Source organism: Dendrobates tinctorius, unplaced genomic scaffold (genome assembly GCF_039654945.1).
Source record: "Dendrobates tinctorius isolate UK_male_01 unplaced genomic scaffold, ASM3965494v1 ptg000060l, whole genome shotgun sequence".
NCBI classification, from domain to species: Eukaryota; Metazoa; Chordata; class Amphibia; order Anura; family Dendrobatidae; genus Dendrobates; species Dendrobates tinctorius.
The window spans coordinates 77,472,684-77,489,049 of NW_027361728.1; positions in this window are offsets into that span (position 1 = coordinate 77,472,684).

A 16,366-nucleotide genomic window follows, 5' to 3' on the forward strand; every position below is an offset into this window, starting at 1 on the left:
TAACCAATGAGACATAAGAATATTACTGAACCCAATATGCAAATTTCACCTACGACCAAGGGGAAGGAACAGAGAATCTTCTCTAGGGGCATTTTCTTATTTTCCTCAGTGATTCTGCACAATAATAGAAGGCAGCATTAAACAGGAGGAAAAAAGCAAAAGCCCACAGAGAAGGTCAAAACAAGCATTTTAAGCGTGAAGTTGTGAGACCTGATGTGTCTCACATGACAACACTGAGAACTCCTCATCCCCATTGCTTCCTGTCATTACAGCACCAGCAGAGAAGAGCTGCAGCGGGGAGTACCAGAGCTGTGAGGAGCACTGTGTTTTTCACTTGCAACACTTTGTCTATACTTATTTCTGGTATCAGGGACATACTATTAATCTCCTTCTTATCCTGATACCTGTAGTAGGTTTAGAGAGTTTTATTGAAGTGGAGCTAATGAAATAAGTATTGAATACATCACCAATTGTCTAAGTAAATACATTTCTAAAGGTGCAACTCACATGAAATTCTCATCAGATGTTGATAACTTATCCAATCCACACAGGCAAAAAATTCAAACCTTAGATGTCTATACATTAAGTTATGTGTGATAATGAGAAATGACACTGGGAAAAGTATAGGATACATACAAAAAGCAATGGAAATTTATGACACCAGCTGAAATCTATCAGTAATTAGAAACAATCCTGCCACTTAGTGAAAAATAATATCAGCTGGTTCAAGTGATGTCTATTAAAGGGTGTGTCTTTGACAAGAAACATATAATGATTGGTAAAACCAGTGAGCTGTCTCAAGACCTTTGCAACCTTATTGTTGCAAAACATACTGATGTCAATGTCTCCTGTGGAGAGCTACAGAAAGACCTGGAATCAGCAGGCAGCTTGGGTAGCCAATGACTCTTATTGTATAAAGAACCATACTGAGAACCACAATGAGAAACGTGACAGTAAAATATGGCTCAAGATCGATGTAAAAGATCGGCAAAAAAACGACTATCATTGTGGTTCTTTTCGATACTCCGTCCACTCCTTTAGACACTAAGAGCGATTAATAATACTAAACAAGCCATTTAAAATCTCTCTCCCTTCCCTTTTCTCTTCTCCTATTCATGGTGGTTTCTCATAAAGCCATACACATGAATCTCATTACTTTGATTAAATCTATCCCACCTTGAGACAAGTTCTAATCTTGTTTTATTTGTCACTTTCCTACTTTTTTCATCTTTTATTAATTACTCTTAATATATACATTCCTTAAAAATTCTTCACATTCATGTCTTTCTAGCACTTTTCTAGATCTTATATTTTAATCTGGTCTATCAAGTTTTAATTTTTTTCCTTGCTCCCTTCTCCTTCCCTCTTTTCTTTCCCTACTTTATTAACCACTCCACCCTCTCTTTTTTTTTCTTCCTGCCTCTTCCCTTTAGGGGTATTTCTTATGCTTTTTGGAGAAATGTTCTCCTATTTAAAGCCTTAAGATTTTGTACTCTACTCAATTGCATTATATACTTTGAGAAAGGTGCCGATCTGGAGCAGAAGCGTGCTGGTATTAATAAAAACCCTTTTGGAATCCCAAAGTTCATCATTCCCGCAGTGCAGCCCACCTAAATGTGACAGCTTCCATTTTTCCATTATACATCTGGAAAAACATTTTCTCCAGCAACAGGGCAGCAGCGGTGGCTTTCCATGCCTTTATAGGTGCCTGCACATAACACCTTCAGGTGAGCGCTAGCATCCCTACCTATCCCTTACCAGATGTTATTGACCTATTTTATAGGCACTTCTGTGCCTTTCCAAAGCTTCTCAATTTCATGTCAATAGCACCTTTAGAAATACATTTCCTTAGAAAATTGTTGTTGTGTTTAATGCTGTGAAAATTGGTGTTCCCACTATGATCTTCACTGCTCCGGTGGTCTTTCCTATAAGGCCGGCGTCATACCAGAATGAAATACGGACGAGTGCGAGGCGTTAAAAAAACGCATTGCACACGGACTAATGATCCTCTATGGGGTAGCTCCCATCAGCCGTATTTTTCTCGCATATTTTTTACGGGACGAGCCAATCGCAGCATGCTGCGATTGTCAGCGTACTACGACAGTAGTACAACAATGCAAGTCTATGGGTGCGCAAAAAAAATGCATTACACACGGACCAGATGTGTGACTTGCGAGAAATACGCACCCGGTGTCCTTTAGAAAAGCCGGCAATTCAGTGCGAGATACAGTAAATGACAGGTTTTCAAACACAAACGAAAGAATAGATATAGACACATAGAATACATATGTATATATATACTGTATATATATATATGCATTCTATGTGTCTATATCTATTCTTTCGTTTGTGTTTGTAAACCTGTCATAGGGCTCCATTATATGTCCATTTTGCAAGCCTGCGAGAAATTCTCGGCATACGGATGCCATCAGGGGCGGACACAGACTGTAGTGGGCCCCTGTGCAAGAAATTTTTGGGCCCCCCCCGCCCTTCATAGGGCAACAAAGATATTTTTTATTTGTTGTTATCTAATATTGAGGCTATGCAGGGCTGGATATAATATCTGTAGGGTGCTGCTGGGCTGTATTTATTATTTGCCAGTTGCAACCTCCAAATTATATATACAGGCCAGCACAGCCTCCAAATAACATATATAGCCCACTAGCCCAGCATTGCCTCTAGTTGTTAATATATACAGCCCAGCACAACCTCCAAATAAAATATGGTGTACAGCCCAGCATAGCCTTCAGGTAATATATAAAGCCCAGCACAGCATCCAAATAACATATACAGCCCATCACAGCCTCCAGTTAATATATACAGTCCAGCAACAGCCTTCAGGTAATATATACAGTGCCCAGCACAGACTCCAGGTAATATATACAGCCCAGCACAGCCTCCAGTTAATATATACAGCCCAGCACAGACTCCAGTAATATATACAGCGCCCAGCACAGACTCCAGGTAATATATACAGCCCAGCACAGCCTTCAGGTAATATATACAGCCTCCATGTAATATATACAGCCCAGCATAGCCTCTAAATAACATATATAGCCCAAGACAGCCTCCAGGTAATATATATAGGCACCCTCGTTTCCCTTTGTTTCATAACGCTCTCCCCCATATGTGGTCTACTTTTGGCATAGTGCTTCTCGCCCTATGTGGCCCCCCAGTTTATGCTGCTTCTCCCCATGTGGCCCCCCCAGTTTATGCTGCTTCTCCCCTATGTGGGCTGCCCGATTCATGTTTCTTCTCCCCCCATGAGCCGCCCCATTCATGAGCAGCCAAGCATCTCCCCCAGGGGCACCCCCATTCATGAGCAGCCATGCTTCTCCCCAGGGGCCCCCCATTCATGAGCAGCCAAGGCATGTTTCTCCCCAGGCCAGGGGCCCCCCCATTCATGAGCAGCCAGGCCAGGGGCACCCCCATACATGAGCAGCCAGGCCACGCTTCTCCCCAGGCCAGGGGCCCCCCATTCATGAGCAGCCAGGCCATGCTACAAGTTCTTCCCAGGCCAGGGGCCCCCACATTCATGAGCAGCCAGGCCATGCTTCCCTTTTCCCCAGGCCAGGGGCCCCCCATTCATGAGCAGCCAGGCCATGTTTCAGTTCTCCCCCAGGATGGAGCCCCCCAAAAATCATGCCTGCCATGCTTCAGTTCTCCCCCAGGAGCCCCCCAAAATCATGCATGCCTCAGTCCCAGTCCCTCAGTCCTGCTCAGCTCTGGTACTCTTACCTGGAGCAGGCAGGGCAGGCCAGACCAAGAGGATCCATCCACTGTCAGCACATTCCTGAGCTGCAGCATTTAGTTATGGGGCACGACACACAGTGACTTCACAGACACACGCTGGCGCTGCGGCTGCAGCCACCGTCCGGCCGGCGCCACACGCACAGTGAGTGACAGTCAGTCTGTCTCCTCCTCTCCTCCCCCACACGCAGCACAGCACTGATGCTGATCTACTCTGCACCGGCGCTCGCACTCTCAAGACCCGCTCCCGCGTGCCTCCCGCAGCGCTGCTCTCCTCCTTGCGCCTCGGCTCCGCGGTGCTCCACATGGTAAATTTGAATAGGTAAATAATTAGCATACCTCCCAACTTTTGAAGAAGAGAAAGATGGACAAAGGCTGCAGCCGCTGCCGCAAGTTTTTAGGCCATGCCCCGACCACACCCATTTTGCGACTAGTCACACCCATGTCCACGCCCAGTCGCACCCATTTAGCACTGCTGATCACACTGACTGCTATTAGGGGCATAGTGGCTGGCATTATGGGCACAGTGGCTGGTACTGTGGGCACACTGACAGGAAAAGAAAGAAAGAAAACAGGGAGAGAAAAAGAAAATAGAGAGAGAGAGAAAGAAAGAAAGGAGAGAGAGAGAGAAAGAAAAAACAGAGAGAGAAAGAACAGAGAAGAACAGAGTGAGAAAGAAGAAAGAACAGAGAGAAAGAAAGAGGGGAAAGAAAGAACAGAGAGCAGAAGAAAGAACAGAGAGAGAGAGAAAGAAAGAGGGGGAAGAAAAAACAGAGAGCAAAAGAAAGAACAGAGAGAGAAAGAAAGTGGAAAGAAAGAACAGAGAAAAAGAAAGAGAAAGAAAGAACATAGGGAGAAATAAAGTGGGGACAGAAAAAGAGGAGAGAGAGAAAGAAAGAACAGAGAAAGTAAGAACAGAGAGACAGAAAGAGGGGAAAGAAAAAAAGAGAGAACAGAGAAAGAAAGAGGGGAAAGAAAAAAAGAACAGAAGGAGAGCGAAAGAAAGAGGGAAAAGAAAGAAAGAATAGAGAGAGCGGAAGAAAAAGAGAGAAGAAAAAGAACAGAGAGAAGAAGAGGGGAAAGAAAGAACAGAGCGATAGAGAGAAAGAAAGGGAAAGAAAGAACAGAGAGAAAGAAAGAGAAACAAACAGAAAAAAATGAAAGAAAGAACAGAGAGAAAGAAAGAGGGTAAAAAATGAAAGAACAAAGAGAGATAGAGAGAAAGAAAGAGTGGTGAGACCAGTAGAAGCACCACTGCAGCGCGAAACAGCTGTCATCATCTCCACTCCTGCTCCCATTCTCCCTATGCCGATGTTTTAAAGAAATAGAATAAAGAAGATTTTAACTGGTGAGTGCCATCTGTCTTTTTTGGTGAAGTTGTTGTGCCTATTGCTTTGGAGTGGCACCCCGGTCTATGGAAAACTTCTTATACTGCACGCACTCTTAGGCGGCAGTTCACACAGGCATGTGCACAATGAATGCATTTTCTTGCTGTGTGGATTAATTCCTGGTTGAAGATATAAAGAAAGAAAGAAAGAAAGAACAGAGAGAAAGAAAGCGAGGAAATAAAGAAAGAGAAAGAAAGAACAAAGAGAGAGAAAGAAAAAAAAGAAAGATTAGAGAGAGAAAGAAAGAACAGAGAGAGAAAGAAAAAGAGAGGGAAAGGCAGAACAGAGAATGAGAAAGACACAGAGAGAAAGACACGGCCCCTGACTCCTCCCCTCTCACAGGTCCTCTGCGCACAGTGACAGAACACACAAAGCTCAGCCACATCATTGGAGCCATGAATTAGCCATGCGGTGCTGGAGTTTGGAGAGGCCCCCTCTCCCCCAGGGCCCCCGTTCAATGAACGGGCTGCACGGGCAGTAGGTCTGCCCCTGGATGCCATACTGGCATGCGGATGCTTACATGGGAAAAATACACGGCCACACCCTGACAACGGATGACATACGGATCACTATTTATGGACCATTTATGCGTATTACGGCCGTACAATACGGTCCGTATTTTTCTACGTTGTGTGTGATGCCGGCCTAAGTCTTCTTCTCGCAGTGCTATAAGGACAGGAAGAACTGGCCCTAGAGAAGAAACTCTGCTTACGTATTGGGCGCGGTAAAATTCAGAGGCCCATGACTTCACAGCAAAGTCGATAAATGGAAAAGTGAAAAAAACGACACATATTAAGTCGCCTTAGAATGCTGATTTTGTCAGTCAGCTGAAGATTCATATGGAAGTGTCCTAACTCTTCTCTGGCAACAGTTGTCAGAGGAAATGAAGATCGAGCATGTTGGATTTCAGCATGCCGGATCTTATGTACTGTTGGTAGATAAGCTGCTAGAGGTGTCTGACAATACCATTTCATCATTAAAAACATGCATGGAAGCCCAAATGCATAAAGAGATTTTGGCCAACTCGCATCCAAAGCATATGGCCATCTTTAAAGAGGTTTAGCAGCAAAGGAAATAACTCTGAATGGCTAGGATATTCCATCACCTTCTATTCTGAGCCACAAACCCCACAATTCTTCAGGATTAGGCAACTAAAATTAGTTGGTACTGAAGCTCCTTCACAGATTTACCCCTGCAAAATGGCACCTCTTTTACCTTCTATGCAGGTAACTGTGGCACCCCAGGAGTCCGGTTGCAACAGTGGCATTGCCTCCCTCACAGGGGGGTGATGACATGCCTGGAAGCAAGGAGGGGTCCCTTAGCCAGGTAATACCAACATCCACTTTTCCTACTCCAGACAAGAAGGGGGAGCTCTAAACCCAGTTTCAGGGGAGCTTTCCTATAAGTTCTGGGCTGGAGGTGGAGTTAGTTAGTTGCAGCCTGTGAGTCTGTACAGGGGACGGGAGCTGTGAGGAGCTCATCCCAAGAGCAGAGGAAAGAGAGAGGAAAGGAGAAGTTTAGGGAACCCTGAGGATTAGAGCTGTGACCAAGCTCATCCCAGGGCAGTGCGCTTGAAACCGGACGCCTGAGTCCGTGGCTGCACAGGTAGAACAGTCCCAGCAGCCTAATCCGGAGAGCAGGAGACTGCAGGCCTCCTGGCCCCATCATACGCCATTGAGGAGCGACACCTGCAATAGGCTCAAGCTGCCTGCCATACGGGCAGTACCACAGGACAGTAAAGCCCCCGTCACACACAGCGATCTCGCTTGCGAGATCGCTGCTGAGTCACTAGTTTTGTGACGCAACAGCGATCTCACCAGCAAGATCGCTGTGTGTGACAGCTGTCAGCGACCGGCCCCCCTGCCAGGTATCGCTGATCGCTGTTGAAATGTCTGGACATTTTTGGGGTCGCTGGTCAGCACGCATCGCTGCATGTGACAGGCGGGAGACCAGCGACCAGTAGCGGGTAACTAAGGTACACATCGGGTTTCTAAGGGGGCGCACTGTGCCTAGAAACCCGATGTGTACCTTAGTTACCAGCGCGCTGATGCAGGGAGCTGGTAATCAAGTTACACATCGGGTTTCTAAGTGCTGCGTGCCCCTTAGAAACCCGATGTGTACCTTACTTACCAGCTCCCTGCATCAGCGCGCTGGTAACTAAAGTACACAGCGATGGCGCGCACTCGGCGTCGCTGGTGCTGACTGCTTGTGAAGCTACCTGTTTGACAGCTCACCAGCGATCATGTAGCGACTCACCAACGATCCTGACAAGTTGATATCGTTGTCAGGATCGCTGGTAAGTCGCTATGTGTGACAGGGCCCTAAGGAACAGAGGACCAAGCATAGCTTTAGGCAGCAAGGACCTCATAGGACAGCGCAAAAAAAGGAGGCCTCCAACCCATCTGGCTTAGTGGATCCTAAGTTGCTTCCAGGCTGCCTGGATCTCCATTACCATCTGTACTCAGTGCACCTCAAACTATGAGTAAAAGTGTGAATACTGCACCCTGCTGTGTCCTCTTGTTTATTTGCTGTGTCACCTCAGCCCTGCACTACAACCATCATTTTACACTATTACTGCCCTGGAGCTTAGCTCTACCTGTGGAGAGCTGTAACAACTCTGCTGCATCATCATCAGCCCTAGCGGTCTCTTCAAGCAGCGTCGGCTAACATCTAATTGCTGAATACCACGGGTGGCGTCACAAAATATCTTTCATAAACTTTATCATCCCCTTATCATTTTCATTGGACACCCAGGGCCACAGACCGGCTTGGTACCGAGTATGCCCACGGCCCTGGTGGGCGCTCCATGACTATGAAGAAAACCCATCCCTTAACCTCTTCACGAACTTGGGATTTTTCATTTGTGCGCTTTAGCTTTTTGCTCCTCTTCTTCTCAGAGCCATAACTTTATATTTTTCTGTCAATATGGCCATGTAAGGGCTTGTTTCTTGCGGGACGAGATGTGCTTTTGAAGGACACTATTGATTACCATATAGTGTCATGGAAATCAGTAAAAAAATTCAAGTGTTTGAAATGTCAAAAAAAAGTGCAATTCCACTTTTTGCTTTTTTACGTACTATATTCACTAAATGCTAAAACTGAACTGCCATTTTGATTCTCCAGGTCATTATAAGTTTGCAGATAACAAACATGTATAGCTTCTGTATTTAAGTCGTGAACCAAAAAAATCCAAAGTTTGTAAGATTAAAATAGGCACTATTTCCCGAGACCCGTAGTATCTACATTTTTTGGGATTTGGGGCTGGATGAGGGCTTATTTTTTGCGCTTCGACTGTTAAATGAAATGAAACGCTTGGCCAGGAGACCCAGGAGCAGTTTTGCCAAAATGTATGTAAGTAAGTCAAAATCCTTCTGGAAAAGCATCTTGTGGACAGATGAGACCTAAATAGAGTTGTTTGGTAAAGCACATAATTCTACTGTTTACCGAAAATGGAATAACGCCTACTAAGAAAAGAACACAGTGCCTACAGTTATATATGGTGAAGGTTTAATTAAAGATGTTTTGGGGTTGTTTTGCTGCCTCTCTGGCACTGCGTGCTTTGACTGTGTGCAAGGCATCGTGAAATCTGATCATTACCAAAGGATTTGGGTCGCAATGTAGTACCCAGTGTTAGAAAGCTGGGTTTGTGTCCTAGGTCATCATGAGTCTTCCAGCAGGACAATGACCCCAAAGTTACTTCAAGAATCTCCCAGAAATGGATGGAAAGAAAGCGCTGGAGAGTTCTGAAGCCACCAGCAATGAGTCCGGATCTAAATCCCATTGAATGCCTGTGAAGAGATCATAAAATTGCTGTTCGGAGGAGGCACTTGTCAAATATGAGAGACTTGGAGCAGTTTGCAGAAGAAGAGTGGTTTAAAATTCCAGTTGAGAGGTGTGAAAAATTTGTTGATGGTTATAGGAAGTGATTGATTGCATTTATTTATTACAAAAGGTGTGCAACCAAATATTAAGTTGAGAGTGGCAATAATTCTTTCCTGCTCATTTTGGGGGTTTTGGGTGAAATTATGTGTAACTTGCCTTTTTTTTCTCTGTTTTTTTGTGTTGATCCAATAAACACAAAGGAAATAAACATGGTTATAACAAAAAAATGTGTAATTACAATAATTTTCTAGGAGAAATACTTCATTTTCTGTAACAATTTCAAGGGTGCCAACACTTTCGGCCATGACTGTATACCTTCAATGTGGCATTTAGCTTCAATACATTTGTTTGACATCATTGCCTCAAAAGTAAATTAAAAAAACTTTTTGGGTATTAAAAGACAAAGTTTACATTTATGAAATTCATGCATGTCCAGATATGACCTTATTTACTAATAAATTCATTTTTTGGACAGTAGAGTTGGATCCATAACAGCATTTTAATTGCACCAATATGATTCAGTAATCATATCATAAGCAGGATGATCAGAACATGAGTTTACATCGGTGGGCAAATAAATCTATGATAGCAAGGTCATCAGAATGTCATAGGATGCAGCTCTCACACAGTGAGCCATCACAAGGCCTACGACCACCCAGAAAGCATCAGTAGCCGAACAGATTAATTACCTGATTACTGCTGAACTTGAGAAAATATAGAAATTTGGCGTTTTGTCTGCTCAGAAAAACAATGGAAATGGATGCAAAGAGTTAAATTGTTGGTCATTAGGAAGAACTGAGTCTTGTAAGTGCAATTATCTGTCATCTATAAAGAGGATCTCATGCGAACAACTGTTTGGTTAACAGATTAGTTTTAGATGGATCCCAATCAACACATCCTGCTCCCGCTCATTTGAATGGTAGACAAAAAGACTTCATTCTCGTTAATTATAAGCAATAACAACAATAGTTCATAACCGGGTCAGGCAATTCATCTATGTTAGAGCACTGTACATGGCTGGCTTCAAAGAGATGAATGATAGAAGCGCCTCTATTATCATTCAAACAAAAGTGTCAATAAATCCCAGCAAGGCAAGTCCTGAATAACTGTGGGAGTAGAGAAATCTGCATTGTGTACATGGATTCACCAGCCCGGTAACACAGTGATCCAAACATAGACTAATGTGTGACTCAATGAGATAATAATAATCTTTATTTTTATATAGCACTAACATATTCCGCAGCGCTTTACAGTTTGCACACATTATCATCACTGTCCCCGATGGGGCTCACAATCTAAATTATCAAGTGATTCTGCTTCATTATAGAAATATTCTCTAGATCAGCATCAATTTTTCTGAACAATTCTTGTGTCTATGGGAAGATATGCAGATGTCATGGACCAAAGTGCTTGATCAAACAAGAGTTAAATCCTAAATGAATATGTAAATGAAAAGCATTGATGAAGAGAATATTTAGAAACTCCATGAAAATAAATGGCCATAAGGAATATGTAAGGGATATATCTGTCCTTTATGGTATATGTATATAGTTATGTATTCCAATATGATGTATTGTATTGCGTTGTTGTAGGGAAAGCGTAGTACTCTATTCTGCCCTCTAGATGGGGACATAGTTATGCTCGGAGAGTATATAGTTAATGTAGGAGAGGCTAACTGTGGTTAAGCCTGGGAGCATATGGCATTATAGGCAGTAGGGCTAGGGAGCCCATAACGTTTGAAGATAGGAGCCCAGCCATTCAGGGCCTGAGGACCACAGGTGACAGCAGCGCAGAGTACAGCTGCACAGATTATAACAGCACAGATTGCAACAGGACAGTTTATAGCAAGACAGGTAGCAGCAGTACAGCAGCACAGGTCACTCATCATGTGGTAGCTTGCTATGTGGGCAGATGTCCTTTTGTCTGGGGTGAAACGGACAGGGGAACTCCTGAAGGTGGTGAAGCTGGACAGGGAGGATGTTGTGATGCTGGTAGGAATGACCCGGGTACGTGCTGAAGAATGACAGGGAAAGCACAGGGAAAGTGAATGAGGTAAACTATGTGGAACTCAATGTGTACACTGTAATTGAATTGAACGGGCTGAGAACAGATAACAGTAAAGTTACTCATTTAAAGTTGGATTTGGACTGTGTCTCTGATTGTGAACAAGAGTCCAGAGGAAGCCCTGATGGTGTGAAGCATGGCACAACTGGTGTGCTGACAGAGAACTGTGAAATGCATGTTACAGGAGACCAGAGTGTTGTGAATTCTCTTTCTGGTCTCCCTCTGGTTATTACTGAAGGTAATGGAGCTGGTCAGATTGACAGAGGGGTTGTGAGTTCTCTTTCTGGGCTCCCTCTGGTGGTTACTGGAGGTAGTGGAGCTGATCTGATTGACAGAGGCTGGCCACCTAATAATGAGGATGACAATTGAAGAGCTGGGGTTTCAGATTGGGATTTAAGACAGCTGACTCCCTCAATCCCTGCTGGTGATTTTCTTCCTGTGCCTTCTGAGGTCTGATGTCTCCTGCTCTGTCCCTGCATGGTTCAGCTAAGTGGTTCATTGGCTATTCTGTTTGCATTTGATCTGGTTTTGTCTATCTCTGTTTTGTGCGGGTCAGCCGGCTCCGGCTGGGGCTGTGCTGAATCACCGCCCATATGTTACTGCTTGTGCCACTTTGTTTTATCCCCTGTTATATTGGTCTCTTTTTGCTTTGCTTTCAGAATATACCAGAGTGCTGATATAGTGGGGGTGAAGTCGTGCGACTTCATTTGCTCAGTCTATTTTCCTGCCTGCATTTGTGTTTTCATCTTGTCTCACTGACAATATATGTTTGGGGGCTATCTATTCCTTTGGGGTCTGCTCTGTGACAGTTTAGATTTTCCCTTTCTTGCTTTAGGCTTAGTTAGCTCTCCGGCTGTGGCGAGGCGTCTAGGATCATCGTAGGTACGCTCCACGGCTACTGCTAGTTGTGTGGATAGGATCAGGGGTCTGCAATCCGCTTAGTTACCAACCTCTCTGGTTTTCTGGTGGCTTAGCCTGGGCCTGCTATCCTCCTCGGTGACCCATTCATAACACCAGAGCATGAATGAACCGTTAGCATCAGCCATGACCATGGCTCTGGCGCTTCCTCACAAATATACAGTATATGTAATCTTATAAATCCCAGTCCATCATGGAATGTTTGTGTCACATTGCTGTTTATCACTGAATCCTTTGCACAAGGGGTAGGAAACCATAAATACATATGAGAAAAAAAGTAGGTGATTAAGAGACTATGAAGAACCTCCACTTTTTAAGGACTACGAAGAACCTCCACTTTTTGAGGTTCATCAGGTCACAAGTATTTTCTTCAGGGAGCAATGATGCTCCCTGAAGAAAAGACTTGTCACCTGATAAACCTCAAAAAGTGGAGTCAATGATAGAACATAAATGTAAACGCACGGCCATAGAATGTAATTTAGTTGCATAATAGACCAATACCCCTAAAAGACAAAGGTCCAAGGAACAGAATTGACCTTAGACTCATACAAGAGTATGAAAAATTGTCCATTGTTCAGCCAGAAAAAGTAGGAATTAGGCCTAATGGTAATTGTATTTCCAGGAGTCCATCATGACAGCACACCATGAGGGATCTCCTCCTTTAGGGACAGATAAAACAATAGAGAAGAGAAAAGCCGGGGTTTGTCCACGCGCTAGACCACAAGGAACCAACCGAAGATGCAAGCAAACCTTTATTCACATTCAAGCCAACGCGTTTCATGGCCTCCTGGCCACTTCATCAGGGCAGAACATTGCTGCCCTGATGAAGTGGCCAGGAGGCCATGAAACGCGTTGGCTTGAATGTGAATAAAGGTTTGCTTGCATCTTCGGTTGGTTCCTTGTGGTCTAGCGCAGACAAACCCCGGCTTTTCTCTTCTCTATTGCTTTATCTGCATCCCGGGATCTGCAGCGGCCAAAACTTACTTAGGTGTTGTGACCCTTCACAACCACATCAGGTGAGTGGATTACCTTTGTTAAACACGCTGGTGTCCCTCATTTACCGCCTTAGTGCACTCCCCCTCCTTTTATTTTTATTTTTTGCAGTCCTTTAGGGACAGGAAACACATGAGAGGTTAAAAGCCCCCATCTCCTCCACCTCACCCTCAGTGTTTTAGCAATCACCGCACCAGGATGGATGCATCTTAATTTTATTGAATTCTCTCACACAAATGTTAACTGCACATAAGTACAAGAAATTCAAGGAGGGAATATTAGGGCACTGTCATTATAGACTCCTGGAAATACAATTAAAGGTAGGACTAATTCCTACTTTCCTGGATGTCCCTCATGAAAGCACACCAAGAGAAATACCAAATTAATGGCTTTTAGGGCGGGACCACTGCCTAAAGGACTTTTCCAGAGAGGTCGTCCCTCTCTGGAAGGGGAAACGTATCTTCTAGAGCCATATGATTTCATAGAGGAGACCAGCTCCTTTTTTCTGCCAAAAGGTGGCAATCTGTATAACCATAGCCTGATCCTCCTGGAATTTTTAAGGACCCTCGGAATTAATGGAAAAAGCAGGAAGGCATATAGTACATTTTTGTTCCATTTTTGGGATAAGGCATCCACCCTCCTCCGGGTTGTTTTCCAGGTTCAAGGAGAAGAAGCTTTCCACGTTTGTATTTTTTCAGGTTGCAAACAGATTTACTCGAGAGACACCCTAACGTTCGGTTAGCTGTTGAAAAAAGTCCGTGTTTAATGCCTGTTCTGAGGACCATACTGTTTCCCTGCTATGGACCCATTATGATGAACGTGCCTTTTTATGTGACATTTTGGGGAAAAATGTCCTATATTGACTCACCAATGCAAGTCAATGGTCATGGGAAAATACCAACCCAGCAAACGAATAACACCCTTTGAATTTGGGCAGGTAAAGACGAGCATATTTTCGGTCCGAGTGCAATCCGACAATACATCAGATTGAACTCAGACCAATGTTCATCTATGGAATCAAATTGCACTCGGTCATGCAAGTCAATAAGTCTGTGGAAACCACTGGACTGCACTCAGATGACATCTCAGTGCAGTCCCATTTCCAAGGACTGACAGAAAGGAAAAAATGGGGAAATTTGTCCATCTTCTCCTTATTTGAGAGAATCAGATCACACTTTGCTGGCACTCTGATCAGAGTTTAATTTGCAAACTTCATCTGATTCTCTTGGATGAGAATACACGGTCGTCTGCACCTGCCTTTTACAGCTTAGTGTTTAGGAACAACTAAAATTTTCTTCTTTCATACAAGAAAAACTGATTCAACAAGTATGGTATTTTAAAGTGACACAATAAAGGGACCAGAACCCTGAAATAATAAACGGAAGAAAAAAAAACTTGACATGTGAACCTGACCTAATAGTACAGGAATTTCTATTTTCTCCTCCCTTGTCTATTATAATAGTGGCTGGTGAATAAGTCAAATATACAGCTCTGGCAAAAACCACTGCACAGTTTTCTAAAAATCAGCTTCTCTACATGTCTGACAGCCATTCTATTCCAGTGTCAGTTGAATTCAAACCAGAGGACACCTCATTCTACTTAATGTGTTTCTGATTAGGTGATCACCTGAACCAAATCTTATTTAACGAAGGAAAGTATAAAAAACCCTCCTGTGGTGTTAACAATCCTCTTGCAATAGGACAAGCTGGATGGCAAAACAAGTGCTAGTAATATCCCAAATGCAATAGGAATGAAAAATAACTTAACCATGCCAAAGGAATTGAAAAGAAAAGTCTTGAGTGAGGAAAAGAAGGGCTCAATTCTGACTTTACTAGCAGAGGGATACAGTGAGCGTCATGTTTTCTCCATCCTTAAAATTTCTAAGACAGGAGTCCATTACAACAAGGTCAAGCAGCAGACACAGGGGACAACAAAGCTACACACCAGCAGATGGCGAAAACGACTCTCCACTGACCGGGATGACCGTCATCTTATTCAAATGTCACTCAGAAACCGCAGGATGTCATCAAGTGACTTACAAAAGGAATGGCAAATGGAAGCTTGGGTAAAGTGCGCGGCAAGAACAGTTCCTAACAGGCTCCAAGAGGCAGGGCTCAAGCCATGTAAAGGTAGAAAAAAGCCTTTCATCAATGAGAACCAAAGGAGAGCCAGGCTGAAGTATGCCAAAGATCTTAAGGATTGGACCATAGAGGACTAGAGTAAGGTAATCTTCTCCGATGAGTCTAATTTTCACCTTTTCCCAACACCTGGTCGTCTAATGGTTAGACGGAGTCCTGGAAAGGCGTACAAGCCACAGTGTCTTGCACCCAATGTGAAATTTGGTGGAGGATCAGTGATGATCTGGGGATGCTTCAGCAAGGCTGGAATGGCGCAGGTTAATCTTTGCGAAGGACGTATGAATCAAGACGCATACAAGGTTATTCTAGAAAAGCAGTTGATTCCTATGGCTCAGGCAATGTTCCCCAACTCTGAGGACTGGTTTTTCCAGCAAGACAATGCACCATGCCACACAGCTAGGTCATCAATGTGTGGATGAAGGACCACCACATCAAATCCCTGTCATGGCCAGCTCAATCTCCAGGTCTGAACCCCATTGAAAACCTCTGGAATGTAATCAAGAGGAAGATGATAGTCACAAGCCATCAAACAAAAAAGAACTGTTTAAATTTTTCTACCAGGAGTGGCATAAGGTCACCCAAAAGCAGTGTGAAAGACTGGTGGCAAGCATGGCAAGACGCATGAAAGCTACGATTAAAAATCATGGTTATTCCACAAAATATTGATTTCTGAACTCTTCCTGAGTTAAAACATTAGTATTGTTGTTTCTAAATGATTATGAACTTGTTTTCTTAGCATTATTTGAGGTCTGCAAGCACTGCATTTTTTATATTTTGACCATTTCTCATTTTCTGAAAATAAATACAAAATTTTTTGCTTGGAATTTTGAAGACATGTTGTCAGTAGTTTATAGAAAAAAAAGAGCAGTTTACATTTTACTCAAAAATATACCTATAGAGAAAAATCAGACAAACTGAACATTTTGCAGTAGTCTCAATTTTTGCCAGAGCTGTATATTTGTAGATTGCAGTGCATAGTCAATATAGAAATCATATTGTTCCTCAGAGGGATCCCACGTAAATGTCATTCTGGGTCCCTGTGTGTCATAAAAATTGAGGGGCAATACGGTGATAACTGAAAAACACTTAAATTATCTAAAAAAAATTGCAGAGTTACGACATCTATTCAAACTTAAACCTATGTTCTCTCCGTGTTTGCATAGGTTTTATCCAGGTCCTCTGCTTTTTTTTCCCCCACTCCAAAGACATACTGATTGGAAATTTAGATTGTGA